The sequence below is a fragment of the Falco punctatus genome, assembly GCF_963210335.1.
Source record: "Falco punctatus genome assembly, chromosome: 7".
NCBI lineage: Eukaryota > Metazoa > Chordata > Aves > Falconiformes > Falconidae > Falco > Falco punctatus.
The window spans coordinates 48,584,273-48,600,115 of record NC_137587.1 but is presented as its reverse complement, the minus strand read 5'-3'; positions in this window follow the sequence as shown (position 1 = coordinate 48,600,115).

Here is a 15,843-nt window from a genome sequence, read left to right as displayed (position 1 = left end):
AAGTTTGTCTCTTCCTGACGTTGAGCCCTGATTTAGCTGTGCATCCTTCACTTAACGATGCTGGGGGTTTGTCCCCCTTGGAGCAGCAGCCACGCAGAAAGGACCCCAGCTCCCTGGGCATCCCTCTCCTACTAATCACACACTTCTTTCCTCCCCCTCCCAATACAATTTCATGACCACACTGCCTTGTTCTCCCCACACCAGGACCCCTGAGCTGGCCTCCTGTCCCTCTCAGCCTCCCGCTCAGGATGCAGGTGCACCGTGGCCATCCCACTGTCATCTTGGATGGAGCACCCATGCCAGCTGGCATACCCCTGCCCATCTGCCCACCATCCTTGTGCTGAGTGGCTGTCACCCTTCCACACACACCTTTTTCTTCCTTCTGTCCTCCTCCTGTGCCCATCGGATGGATGCTCATACTATTGATTTTGATCAACGCAAATTTCTAACGTCATCTGGTAAAATGCTGGTTTTTTGAAACTCAACCATTAAAATATTACAAATCCCACAGGGAGGTTTTTTTACAGAAAGAAAATTACAGCAGCCTAGCAATGGTAAAACAACTGGTGCTGATACTTTTGGAACATATACTTTAAATTCTTTCTTTCACTTTTTTTCTGTTTTGTAATTTTGTTTAATGTCATAAATTTTAACACAGAACTTAAAACTGAAATAAAAGCACAACCTTACTTTTTTACACAAAATTTTCACTCACAAATATTTTTTACATATCCCTGTGTCTAACCATATTCTTTCAAGGGCTTTGTTCTGCTTTTTTCATTACTTCAGTGATTTGAGGCTGTTCAAGAGGTGTTCTTTAAACACAGGAATTGTGAGGCATATACAGGAAAACTGCATCCTAAATTGTACCTTAAACATCCAAATTTGGGAAAAGGAAACAGAAAAACCATGAAGTGGAACTACAAAGTGATAGCCTCTAATGCTGTCTCGTGAGAAAAGTGGAAATCTCTTGTTCTTTTTAGCCAGTCAAAAAAGGCTGGTGCCTGAAAGCATGCTTGGTGCTTCCAGGGGCAGGGAGGGCAAGCAGCAGAGGCTAGAGCCAGGTGCTGTCAAATGGCATAAAAAGTAAAATTTTTCTTATGAAAAGAGAATGGGGGGTGTGTGTGTGTGTCAGGAAACAAGTGAGGAAGTAAGGAAGGTGGAAAACCTCTACATCATGCTATACTGGAGAGCACTCCACTGCTCTGGGGCTATGCTGGGCTGCAGGTGGCTGCTGGGCTTGGCAGTGGCTGATGGAGGGGAAGATGCAGCCAGTGGGGACCAGTGCCCTGGCTTGTCCTGCCAATGGGCAGCTCACCCCGCGGTCCAACATCTCAGGGAGCTGTTGAGTAAAACTCAAAAGAACATTCTAGTCATTTCTCGTTTTCCTTCGAGAACAGTGAAAAGCAGGTTGGGAGGCTAGAATGAGATCAAGTTAAACCGACCACCACTAAAGGTAAATAATTATCCAGTTTGCTCTGTGCAGGTGCTGAGGGATCAGGTATTGATTTCCAGTCATGAAGACTGTCTCCTCAGGTCAGTATGATTTGCCATGATCCCTAGTAGGACAGGGCTCTGCACAGCAGCACGCTGCACATAGAGGTGTTCACGATTAACTCATGCATTGACTGTAATTGTTAGGAAACATTATGGCCCTGGCGAAGATGTGCAGTAGGGAGTGATGGGATGTTTAAAAGGCTGGATCGTGTGCAGTTGATACTAAAAGTGCCTAGACTGCAGTATTTGCAGACAGCAGAAGTTAATCCCTGCTTCCAAGTACTTCCAGCTTACAGTGCTGCAGAAGTTTAATGTTGCTTTTCTGCAGCATGGCATTTCAAATGATGCACATAAAATGAAACAACCAAAGTCTGAGATCTGAGATATCATTCAATATACATCCAGAATAATTTATCTCTAGACACTGAAAAATATGAAACATATTTTGGTCAACATCGGATGGATTTAAATATTCTGAATATGTTTAATGGAGTTTAAATTATTTTTGGCATGTACTTAACTGCCTTAATAGGATAGAATAATTTTGAAGAACTTAGATACAAAAATAATTTATACGACTGCTTTATGCTGTGATGCACAGTAAATCATTGTGAATGGATGGAAATGATTTTTAGAACTCATCTATTTGAAGGCTTTTATAACAATGAAAGCTACTTTTGAAGGTAAGCAGGTGATTTTAGTTCCGTTTGTATCAGTGCATTCATGATTTAAAGTTCTTAAATGGGAATAAACACTTTTTTTTTTCCCACCAGAAGAGTAGAATTTAAATCACTTTAAATACCAGAAGAGATTTATTCTAGTTTGTGAGATCCCATAATTAGAGCTGGAAAATGAAGAAAACTGCTGGAGAATATCACAGATTCCCAGGAACAGGTCAGATGAGTGAGATTTCCAGGTTTTTCATCCCATCATCACCACGAGCACTGGGACGGTGGGGCTGCCAGCACCACGGGTGCCCGCATGGCCCTTGGCAGGGTGGCCTGCTCTGCCCAGCCTGTCTGTGACACTCATTTCTCATGTCACTCTAGATCTTCAGTCCATGGGGTCTGCATCGCTGCAGCCCCTGGTCTCCAGCTGCAGCGGGGGTGCAGCTCCCACAGGCAGCTCCCCAGGAGAGGGCTCAGCTGCCACAGTGCTGCTGACAGAAGGCAGCAATTAAAAAGGAAAAAACCCTGGGTTTCACCTAGGCAGAACTGAACAGAGGGATGTGCCTGGAATTCCGATTCTTGCTGAAGTTCCTGAAACCTGCAGTTCACCTCAGGCGAAACCTGGAGCTGAGTGTGCAAGTAATTTCATGAAATGTGGATAAGTTGTTTCATATTTTCCACCTTTCTATTCTTGCTTCTGTGTACATGTGTCTATTTGTATGCTTAGAGAAGATGGACACGAAGATGTTTCTGACCTGCCAGCTTATCTTTTCAGAGCACAATTTCAACCTAAAACACAGCCATCTCCTCTCTGGAACCCCACCTGTGCTGGCACTGTCTCCATCCACACCACGGTCCTGTTGTCCCCCTAAGTAGAGCAGGAGGGACACCCAGCCACAAAATCTCCCTTGAGGGCAGATGCTGCCTGCAGATACTCTGCCCTTCCCCTTGCACGAGCATGGCTGGTGCTGCCTTGCTATGAGCCCCAGGTGGGAACCACCCAGTAGCCCCTGGTTCAAGGCAGCAGTCACCTATGAAGAGGTGTTAATCAGTTTTGCTTAGACCGATCCACTCAGGTGCTGTGTTTCGAGATCCTGTAAGTCCTGGGAGCAAGTCAAATGCAAAATAACCATCTTGTTCCAATCCACAGGCTCCCAGGTCCTTCCTGCAGCCCTCAGGTGCTCCTGAAGAGTGCAGGTCTCTTGTGGGTCTGTCAGCCCTGTGCAGATGCTTTGGTCATGCCCAGGAAGATGAAGAGGCAGGAGACAATGTGTGCATTCATCAGACTCCCACGAGCCCTGACATCACTCGGGAGTCATCAGAAGCTGTCTGAGCTGCATCCTTTTGAACACAAATGCAGGGTCGTCTGTTCAGTGACATGAGGTCTTTCCACTCAGTACTTCGCCAAAGCAAGGCCTGTGATCTCCGTGCTCTGCAGTACAACCAAGGAACCATCATTAGCTCTCCAGAGCCCTTTCCTGCTTGCCTGGCCTGCCAGGTGGCCCCGTGGCTCCTTCAGCAGCATCCTGCCTGCAGTAAATGGTCTTCTCACCTTTGTCCTCCATACTTAAGCCCAGCACAATTATGTCCAGCAGAAGCTTTTGTCCTCAAGACGTTTCCAAGACTCTCATTCACGTGCAAGCTGTTTGCCTGGATCATGGATGCCGTTCAGAATAACATCCGTGTGCTGCTGCATGGAAGTGTCAGGCATTTGCTGACATGAAAATTAGCAGTGCAGCTAATGCATTTAATTCAAGGTTATATTTTGGGGGGCCACTGACTTGCCTTTTTAAGAAGCAAGTTATCTAACAGAGACAAAGCTACCAATGCAGATGACCTGAGATATTTTAAGGAACAATAGAATTGCAATATTTTTTTTCTTTTTTAAATTATGTTTTTCATTTTTGTGTGTGGTTCAGCTCCTCTACTGGCAGTGATCTATGGCAGCTATCTATTTAACTGTCCAGAAGCCTGTTTTCTGAGTAGAAATCGGATACTCTATTTTTTCCCAATTTTTATTTGGACATCTGTTCTTTCCCTTTCTTCAGTACAGTTTTTTCCCATCCCCATACAATGACTCTTTTCCAGCTGTTCTGACAGGGGTTTCTTACAAAGCCTGGAGGAACTGACAGTGCAACCAGTTTGGTTTGCCTGTGCCTCCCAGCAGCAAGGCAGTCCCAGGGTCCTGCCGAGAGTCTGTGCAATGCAGAGGACCTGCATTCCAAGGGACGGGACCAGTGGCTGCAGATGCTGCTTCCACCCAGGACTCATCTGTTACTGCTCGAGACCTGGCTGTGAATATATGGGGATTGTGTCTGTAAGCTGATCTGTGCTGACAGGGAACTAGGGCACCCGAGTTTACCCACAAGCAAACATGTGAGGAGCCTCCTGGAAAAGGGCAATTTAGAGGAGTGGATTTCATGTCTTTTCTCCTTCTACTTGTTGATCTGCTGTCATTAAAATAAAATAAAGTCGTGTTTCTGTTCATGCAAGCAGTATGTTCTTGTTTTACAGGAAGGAGAACTGACTGGGTCATTGTTAACATATGTCTCTCAAAAAAGCACTATTTTTTAATTATAGCCATCAGAAGATCAGGAACAGCTCACTGTTACAGGATTCCTCTTGAAGGACCGTGCTTTACACCTGCTTTGACCATCCCTTGAATGCAATGCCTCAGTACTTTCAGAATGAAACCTTTCCAGAGATTTAGAGGACTGCATTCCAGCAGGGAAAGGCACAAGAACCAATTCAAAATTCATGTTCAAAATTAGCAACACATTTTTACTAGCAAGGTTGATCAAACACAGAGCAAACTGCTATGGAAATGGCAGAGAATCTGCCTATTGGCATCCCTAAATTAGGACAGATTTTTCTTTAAGATGACATGCTTGATCTAAACACAACTTGTCAAGTGTGATACAGGGCAAGTGCTGAAATCAAATACCCTGTCATATAGTGAAGGTCATATCAGCTGAGATAACAGTTCCTTCCTACAGGACATCAAGGCAGAAGACAGTTACTGCAGCTGTTCTTGCGTGACAAAGCTCCCAGTGTTGAGTCACACCGCTCCCATCTCATCTCAAGACTTGTAATAGAAAGACTGTCTGGTTTGAGGGTTGTTGGGGTTTGGTTTTTGGTTTTTTTTTCCCCTTTCCCATAAACATTTTGGAGGAGTGAGCAGAAGGAATAGCTTCACTGTAAGGCAGACCAGCTGCTAGCAAAATGAAGTAGAAATGATACTGTAAAAATCAGGAGGCTGTGGCTGCACAAAGCCAGCACAATAACTTCAGGAGACTTGCTGGCAAGCTCCTGTGATGTTCAATTTCCACCTGAAGTGCCCTGGGCACCTGGCCAAGAGCAGGGAAGAGCCCGTGCTCTCACTGCCCGTCCTTGTTCAGAGCAGCCGTACCAGACTGCTGAATAAACACTGGAGCGCCTGTGGAAAACAGCAACCTTGCAGCATCTGCCAGCGAGCTGAAACTGCCGACTTAAGAAATGACATGGTAAAATGCCTTCCCAGGTGGAACTCCTCCTTCCATTCCCCTCCAAAACAAACTCAAGCTAATAGACTCTTATCTTACACTTTTAAAGACATTTTCCTGGATGCATTAGTGGAGTGGAGAAAAATCGAAAGCGATGCAGCACAGGTTTCTGTATAGGGAGTGCAAATAAATCAGACTCCGGGGTGTTAGACTGTGCCTGCAGTTGTGACCCTGCAGCCAGGTTTCTGCAGCCTGCGGCTGCCATCCCAGCCTGCTGCTCCACACAGCCATGCAACTACTGACCAACTTTCTTCATATTTCTACATTGAAAGTTTTTTTCCTGAAGCAAATTACCCACTTCTGTTATCTGCTTCTTCCATGTTATGCTTTGAGGATTTGCATTCACAGGTTCATGCTCTTCTTAATTGCCTATGTAGCTTCCCAAGTGCCTTAACAGAGGGGCACCTTCTAGATAAAATAATTATAATCAAATATAGATAAATACTCATTACATAAATAGCATGTATAACAAACAGAACCTTTGCATTTAAAGGCTAAATGACAGACTTAATGATGAATGATATAGACTAATTACAGGTTTCTTAATTCATTAGCATCGAAATGCAAAAATACCTTAAAGCTAGATAAATTGGTCAGAGTAGCCCCTCAGTTGCAGTGCCAGCCAGCCTGCCAATCAATGGCAGATACTAAGGAAATAGTGGGTTTGTGCTCCTCCTGTCCTGTTTTTTTAAGCACTATTTTGAAGGTGTGCATTTACCAGTGATACTGGGGGCTGGGTGGAGACAGGGCCATGGTGCCCGGTGAGCAGCCTTGCTCTGGCTGGCAGGACTGGCTCATCCTGCTGAAAGATGGGGTCCTGCTTGGGCCCGTCTGCCACTGCAGCTCCTTTCATGCGTATAGTGCACGTGCTGAATTATTGATGGACTGCTTTGTCCTGTGGACATCTTCTTAACGGGGTGCAAGGTCAAGCCTATGAAATCATTGCACAGCAACACCACAGCCCATCTCACTACTTGTCTTCTAGACGGTGAGCTACACATTCCTACTGCTGTTGAGCCTGCTCAATATTGAGAAAGAACAACAGAAACATACCATTAACTTCATCCCAACACTTTTTGGCTGTGCAGGCTCTTTTGCTTATTTTTATTTGGGTATCCAAGCTAGTATAAGGATAGAAAGGTAGTCACAAGGGCTAACAAAGGAACAAACGACACACAGGAATTGCTGGGGCTGAGATCTGTTTAAGGTAATACGCTGTCAGCCACAAAATCAGAATTCACTGCTTCAGCTAAATGGTAAGATCCTGTAAACACAGGAAATAAAATAAGAGTAACCTGCCCACTTCCTAAAAGAGAAAGAGTGTTAAATACTGCTCCAAAATGCACTAACATTAATGAGGGGCAGTTTAACCACCACTATGAACATGACAGGTAAAAACTTTACAAAATGCCTGCACTTGATGACTTCCTCAGGCAAGCAGTTGTGGAGATTTTTTCATATATTGTCTGAAAAAAAAATGTTTCTTTTGCTGTATTTTGACAGAAACAGCAAGGAAAATTATTAAACTCGTCATGCAATGTGTCAATTTATGTATCTTGGTTCCTTGTGGCTGAAAGAGGACTGTGTAACTGATAAAACAGCTGTTCTATCATGTATTTATGTATCTATCTATCCATCCATCTATTCATCTATTTACAAACTTACCTATCTGCTTACTTTTTGAGCAGGAGACCTACAAAGAGACGTATCACATGGAAAAGCCAATGGAAAAATTTGAAACAGTAGAGAAATTCCCTCTCCCTGTAACCAAAACCCTGATGGCTTCCCTGAGCACCAAGGGCCAAAGCAGCAGTAGAGGTCTGTCTTCATGGCAAGAGCAGCCGAGGCACGTGGTAAGCAGTACAGTGAGTGGAAATTGCAGAATGGGCTGGTAGAGATCTGCTGTCAGTTATAGAGATCTGATGATTTCTATCAGCTGTGCCTGGTGCGATGTGACTGCAAGACCAGCTTTAAACTCCATTCTATGCTTCTCCCACTCACCCACATCTTACACGTGGCAGCTCTTAGTGCTGAAGCCGAAGAAGCTGTGTCCATGAAAGCTGGCACCGGTGGGATTCCTCCATGCTGTTGGCAATGCTACTGCCCCAGGGTCTCTCCTGGCTGTGGGCTGCAGGATCATCGTACGGGACCTTGGAGGTAAAGTTGTTGTGAAGTTCTGCAGCAGACACAAAAAATAATCCAGGTGTAGCAGACTGGGATAACCTTCCTGCCAGTCCAACCTGGACGGATGATTCTGCTGCTGCTTGGCCAGATGCTGCACTGCCAGACTGCGCTACGCAGTAGCCTTGGGACAAACATCAAAAGCAAAATTGTGAATTCTGTAGCGCTTTCACTGATCTGATGGAAATCTTCTACATAACGAGAAGATAAACTTGGAGCTTCATAGAGAGATTTGCCTGGCTGTGAGAAATCCTGTCAATTTGGAGTTGTCATATTTGGGAGAGAAATTTTGAATGAATCCTATCACACCTGTGACAAGGGATGTCAAATGTGATACACACGACAACTACCTTTTTTGGCCTGTTTTACACAGTATCGTTAGAAAAGTGTGTTGGTACAGCTTCCAAGAAGGAATGGCAATTATTGATCTCTGTGGAGCAGTTATATTTCCTAGCACTCATGAACAGACATACATCAGGACTGTCTGAGCGGTCACAGCAGTTTTGAGAGGCAAAGCCTTGTCATAGGAAGGGTTTGTCAGGTGAGACATAACCTGTCATGATTGTGGTGGCCATGCCAGGGCACTGGGGATGGTCACCCTGCAGAAGACATGCTGTGGGGCTGGAGAGGTGGCCACAGGGGCACCCCTCACTCCTGCAGCACCTGCAGCTCCATGGGAAGAGGAGCAGAAGAAACTGCCTGCAGTAAGATGACAGCCTTTCTCCAGCACCTTAGTGATGAATGTCCAGTCCTTGTGGCTCAGAGGGACCTCGTAAGCATCTCCTGTTCGTACAAATGCAATGGCAGAAAAAAGGCAAAGAAGCACTGTGAGGAGACATACCATGTGGTTGCCATTGTCTCTGTGGTGGCAGCAGTAGCACAAGTTACAGTTCATCTAGGAGGGATTATAAATTAGAATCATAGACTCATAGAATCATTTAGGTTGGAAAAGACCTTCAAGATTATCAAGTCCAACCGTTAACCCAGCACTGCCAAGTCCATCACTAAACCATGTCCTTAAATGCCACCATCTCAAAATTGTTTAATGAAAGCTGTTTACTGCCTCCAAACCTGTACACCTGCCTGTTCCCTGCCCACAGATGTTAACTCCTCCTCTGCCCACTCCAGTACTATTATTCTTGACTGTGACGACTCATAAAATGATGACATCCAGTATCTGGATGGTACATCCTTTACTACCTGCAGTGAATCTGTCCATAAGACATACCATCAATTACATTTTTAAAAATGCAGATATTTTTTTTTAAATTAAGCACAAAATAAGAAAGAAATGTAGTTTAGTCTCTGCTAACTATATCCCAATTTTAGTTTTTTTTTTATAAGAGATGCTGTTGTAAAATTTAACCTTTAGATAATTCATATTGAAAGGTGAGTCTTATGGAAACATAATTACTTATTGTTATAGCTTATTTTTATTATGCTGTTTTGTTGCTTTGTTAGGCAATATCTGTAAAACTTTGATAGCAATGATGCACAAATCCTAAATTTCTATAGCATATGTGACAATGCTGCCTCAGAAAGCCTGTAGCACATTGCAGGTATGGGAAACTCACCTTGAGGGGGAATTAGAGAAAAATTGGGTCCTAACAGAAGTGTAGTATTACAGAAAGCTTTTTAAGGTCAAACACAGCTACCGCCTTTAGGCCGGCTGGCATGCAGAGGATCTCCATCAGCACGGCTCCCCAAGGCACACAGCCTGCTGTCCCGGAGGAGCCGTGGGGGCTGGAGCGGAGCGGAGACACCGCGGCCAGGCTCTGCTGTGCTCCTGCAGGGCTGGGCACGCGATGGTACCACACGGCCCATAAGCTGCACAGCGGCTGGAAAATACATGAGAAGGTGCCTGTTGCTGGGCCGACAGCTGTGGCGAAGACCAAGCAGGAGCCTCATTATCTGCCAGAGAAGGTCGGGAACTCGGCCCCTCAGCACTTCAGAGCCTTCTGACGAGGACGTGCTGACTGCTAAAGGAAAAGGAAAACAAACTGCTGAAGAGATAAAATTCAAGGATGCTATGGTAAAATAATGGTGGTAGTGTGAGATCACGACCTCCTACTCAAATGGCCCCTCGAAAGAGAGCGGATCCCTCCTCGGGGAGCGTGCACAGTAAATTTAAAATGAACTGTGCCTTTAAATGAAAGCGAGAGAACTTTACACCAATAATAATGAAGGAGTTATGACTAGAGTCACCCAAGCCCCACCTGAGAGCAAAGAGAAGCATAAAAAGTGAAAGAACGAGGGGCCAAGTGGGGAAGACACCACCAAGGACAAGTGAAGGGAAGACACCACCGAGACGGACCCCCGGGACCGGCCGACGGGCTGAGCTTTGCTTCTCCCCACTTGGGACTTGGGCCAGACTGAAACTAAGCGCCTCTTCGGGAGACTTGGGAATCTCTAGAGAGTTACTCTAACATTTGTAGCCAGGCTGCATTGTTGTAACTTTGCTGCACGTTTTATACTTCATAACACTTTATTTGCATGTGCCTTTTGCAGACAGTCACTGTCACCGGCGATCAAAGGAACCTGTCTCTGTCGCACCAATAAAACTGCCCTGTTAAGCCACCTCGTCGCAGTTTCTGATGGAACCGACGAAACCCTGGAGCGCGGCCGTGCTCGTTCATGGGCAGGGCTGGCCTGGCAGTGCAGGCGCCATCAGTGTGTCCAGGCCGCGGCCGTTTAACGGGCATATTAAACGTGACTGGACTGATAGTGGGAAACTGGACATCACCTAGAATTTAACCCCAGCCTCACCTAACCTCCCACCTCGGTGAGGAGAGTGGGAAGGCAGGGGGCTGGGGGGTGGGTGTATTTCCTGCTAAATTACTCCATCCCCTTTAACGCAATAGCAGGCAAAATCAGGAAGAAGAAAAATCAGGCACTGGAGAGTGCTGCCATTCTGCTTTGATTCAAAATGATCTGAAAAAGCATTTCTGATCTACCACATTTCTCTATGCTACAGCATTACAGGACAGACCCAGCATCTGGAAACATTTCAAACTTTCTTTTTTCTTCATTTAGAGTTTAACCTTTTGAAATATAATTAACAGTTTTTTATTGGGGGGAAAAAAAAAAAAAGACCAAAAAAAAGCTGGTGGCCTTTTTGAACTTTCCAAGGCACACAAGGGAAATCAGTGGGAAATCCGTTCAGTTACATTTGAGAATGTATAGATTTGTTCTATGTACCTGAGTTTTTCATATAATCGTGCACTATTTAGGTTGGAAAAGACCTTTAAGATCATTGAGTCCAACTATTAACCCAGCACGGTCAAACCCACCACTAACCCACATCCCTAAGCACCGCATCTATACATCTTTCAAATACCTCCAGGGATGGTGACTCCACCACTTCTCTGGGCAGCCTGTTCCAGTGCTTGACCACCCTTCCTATGAAGAAATATTTCCTAATATCCAATCTATATCCCATTTCTGATTTCTCTCTTCCCACGCACCATCAGGACTAGTGGGAGCCTTGAGAGCAGCCGACACATGAGGATCAGTGAAGGGTCCTCCCTGTTGGTACTCACCAGAGCATGAACTCTGTTTCCTTCCCACAGAGGACACGAGACTTTTGGTGATAAAATTGGCCAAAGGCACAGAAGAGCAGTGGTAAAACTCAATGCGGATGACACCACGCGCATATTTGGAGCATGGCACAGGAAGCGTTTGAGGAGAGTGTTGGGTATGTTTTTGTATCAAAATTTTGCCTGGTTGGAGGACATTGGTCTGCAAAGGCTTCCTGGTCCCCAGCCAAGTGGCAATTCTGCAGGAGAAGATGTGCAGGTAAGGAGTGCTGCCGAGCAAGACAATGGGGAAACAGCAGACTGGAGTGTACTGGGAGACCTGTGCAAGATAGTTCTTGGTGGTATGAGATGCAGCTCTTGTTTTTCTACTGAAGGCAGAGAAAGCTACTATAATCGAAAGGTTCCTTAAATCCTTTAACCTTTAAATGTTTCTTCTGGGCTATGGTGTCGCTGGATTACAGGCCTCCACTTCTCTGAGGTAAGAGAGAAACTACACAATGGCCAAAATGAAAAACAAACAAACAAACATTTCTGGTTTTTGCCACATAAAATAAAACAACCTGCCCCCTCAGATATCTCAGGCTGTGAAAGCTTGAGCCTGTGGACCTTGTGAACAGAGACTTTTTTTATCTGTTTATTGTGTTGCTGAATAACCACTGAGATGACTGATTGAAATTCTCTGTCTCTGTAACATATGTAGAAATGTAGAGAGATAAAACAGTCTTAAAAACATGGGGAAAAACAACAAAAATAAAGTAGCCGAATGAAATTTGCTCATGACAGCTGTTCAGTGCTACACTAACTGCTCACTGCTGCTGATATATGCTTAGGCACGTGATTATGTTTCTTCAACCCTACTTCTAAGTCACAGCAAAAATAACATGAAAGAATACTCATTAGCCACAAAACTCCTTGTTTGCATGCAGATATGGATGGGCATTTGCATATAAATAACCCACTCCTTAGATATTTCTGGGAGGACAGACCTAGTTTTATGGGTGTTAGTGACTACTGCATAGGAGAAGAGATGGTCAGACTCAAACATAACAGCTGTCTGGGTTAGAACAGATGTTCAGGAATGCCATTTTGCAGTTTGACCAACTCTAGTAATTAAACAGAGCATTTGGACCTGGGGGAGAGAGAGAAAACTTCAAGTATTCCCATGTTGCATCTCAGGATTTCATGCCCTTCTCCTTTCAAAACCATATCAGCCTGAAAATATACTTGCAGCCTAAGCTGAAGTCCTTGCACATGATTGATAAAGGACTTCTTATCTAAGAATTTTCTTTTCAAAAAGGAAATAAGAAGGTTGACTCCTTTTTCCTGTAACATCTGAAAGTCGTATCTGACTTCAGAAAAAGATTCAGACTGTTGATTTCCTATTATATTGATGCAATAACGACATATATGATACAGTGATTAATAACTCCTTCAGTCACCTTTCACTTTCCTTGTTATGTAGGTTAGGCAGCAAAAAGCAGTGCCTAATTTAACAAGGATAAATCTATTTATCCCTAGTAGAGTTGTTTCACTGTTCAGCACCATTTTTCTCATAGTAAATTTCATTTACTTTTGACTCTTGACCAATGGAGAATTGATACATATGACCATCTTTTAAATGCCATTAACCTGATGATGTAACAAACATAGAGAAGCCCATTAATTCAAATACAGATAATCAAAAAGTCATGCAAACTAAATTAGATCTACAGTTAGAGCAAGAGATGCCATCTGTTCAAACTTTCTAAGGGCTAAAGTAACTGAGATGAAGCCAATTTCAGTAGGCAATAATAAAATTATGCTGCAGAATTACAGGCTCTATGTCTCACAATTTATTCCCTTTCTCTTAAACGATTATCCTAAATCATACGAATACAATCACCTTCATCTGTACATTACCTGTTCTGCCTCTTTTTTGACTATTAAATCCAACAACCTTTGTCAGTGAAATGTGGAGCAGAAGTCTTATAGCTGCTGAAATGGCATAGGAAAATGTATCATTAATTTCCCGACAGCAGTAATTTCAAATATTTTATATGCTTTCTTCAAATGGTCACCACTTGTTCAATACAAGCAAAATAAACATTAAATTATATAGCTGACCCTTGCGTATAATGTATTGAATACTGCTGTGTTTATGGATGTGACGCTATTTTGCACAAATGTTATGAGTCTTAAACGAAAATGCACCCCAGTTGCCCCATCAAACAAAACACTTGGGAAAGTCCTAAGCAAAAAAATTGTTTGTTGTTAAAACAATTTATTATTTCAGACTTGCAAAATGTCACTTGAATAAAACAGACCCAAACGGTGCTGCCAGGGAAGAGAGCAGCTCTGGCTCCCCTGAGTTGCCCAGCTGCTGGCACAGATGGGCACGATCCCAAACCCACAGCCACGTCTGCCATGCCAAGCCCTGTGTCCCACACCCCAGACACACACCACAGGGCAGGAGGCTCCCGCAGGAGCCAGCACATACAGCACAGTCAATTTTTAAACAAAATGTGGCACCTGGAAGGGCAGCAATTTCAGCAAGGGAAGATTTTCCAGCTGCACCTGATTTTTGCAGTGATGGAGGCACAGAACAACCCCACCTTGGCGGGTGTTCAAGCACTCCCATGTCTGAAGCTGTGTTACCTTTCTGAGATGATTTTAGCACAAGCTGAGCAGAGTCTCTCTTGTGTGAAGCTGGGAGAAAGGGCCAGGGGGGGCGGGCGGGGGGTGTAAGTGCAGTTGGAGAGTCTGGGCTGCAGAGCCTTTGGTGTGCTCTCGCATGCCTGGAGTTGATGGTTTGCTGTTTTTTTTTATCTCCTCGCTAAATCAAAGCACCGGTTAAGTGATAAGGATATCTTCTTAAAAACCCATTTACTTCTTGGAAATCAGACCACCGATTAGGAGCCTAATCCTCCTCTATTTAACAGTGCGAAAAAGGGCTGGTTCCCTAGTGGGGGTCCCCAGTCTGGGTTCGGCAAGTACCAGCTAGCTTTGTTCAGAAACCCCAGACACTGTTTAGGATTTGGATTGGGGCAAAGGAAAAGGCCACAATGTGGATGCCGCCATTCTGGGCTGGAGGGTGAGCGTTTTCATGCCAGAGAATGGTCCCAAGATATTTGTCTTGTGAGTGCAAAGTTAGGGATCGTGTCCAGAGTTTGCTGTGCGTGTTTCTTGAAAACACTGTGATTCCTCAGACTGGTATGGATTGTGAGTGAGCAGCAGCCTTCAATGTGTAGATCTCTAAACCGTATAGAAAGCCTGAATGTATGAAGTGAATACACCAGAGAGTCCAGCAAAATAATGTACAGGCTTAGAAGTATTTACTGCATTGAGCTAAAGTGTCTGTTCTGTTTTAATTGGGTTTAGCAACGATAGCCTCTTTTAGGGTAATTTGAATAAAATCCTGCCTTTCTGGGAAAACGACAGCAAAATAATAAAACATGCTACAAACCAAGGGCAGACTTTAATCAGGAGCCTGAGCTCAGTCTCTGGGTAGGTCAGACTTCCCAGGTGGATGTTCAAAGAAATAGAGAATAGCTGGTGAGGCATGTGTTGCAAAGCCCAGCATGTATAGACAGGTTCTCACCCCCATCCCTAAACATTTTCTAATCCAACAATCCCTCTAGACGGAGACAGGATTTGTCCATGTGCTCATTGCTGTGTCCCAGAAGCAAGGATGAGTGGGGACCTGCAGTTTGCTGTTCCAATGCATTTGCATGTGCCATTGATAACAGATCAGGAAAATAAAGCGTCTTTCTAAAAGACATTATACCCGTAAAATGACCCTACTGCTGGCCAAAGAGACTGTGAAGATGCTGGGAACAGGGGAAGGGCATGGATAGATGGGATGAGTCAAAGGGATGGCAAGTGTGGTCTTTGGGCATCATCTGCATCCCACAGAGCCCAGGAAATGGCCTGAGCTGAAGCTGCCTGCTTCAGATGTCGGGTTTTTCCTCTGCTGAAAACCTCCACTGAAGACTGTGGCTCTGATAGAAATACTCACTGGGAAATGAGGCAGGGATTGCAGCTGCAATTCCAACCTGAACTTTTATTCCATTTGTGAAAATGAACAAAAGACAAATGCAGGGTTTATGTTCCTTTTGATTTTTTCCCATTCTACTCTATTCCTGTTGGGATTTACATTTTTTTAATTTATTTTATCTATCACATTTATTTTCCTGATATTGTCTCAGTTCTAATTTGTTCAAATTGAGTAAAAGAAAAAGAAGTAGAAAAAAAATTAGATAAGTCCTTTGAGTTATTTCTTTTACTGAACTTGGGAAAAGAAAGGGAGGAGAAATTGCACTTTAAAAGCTGGAGAAATATCATTCATTTCTGAATCTAGGAAAATTTAAATAACTTTGAAATGTCAGATCTTACTGAGTACCTGTAGGCATTTCTGTGAGCTGCTAAGAGACTGGTTTATTT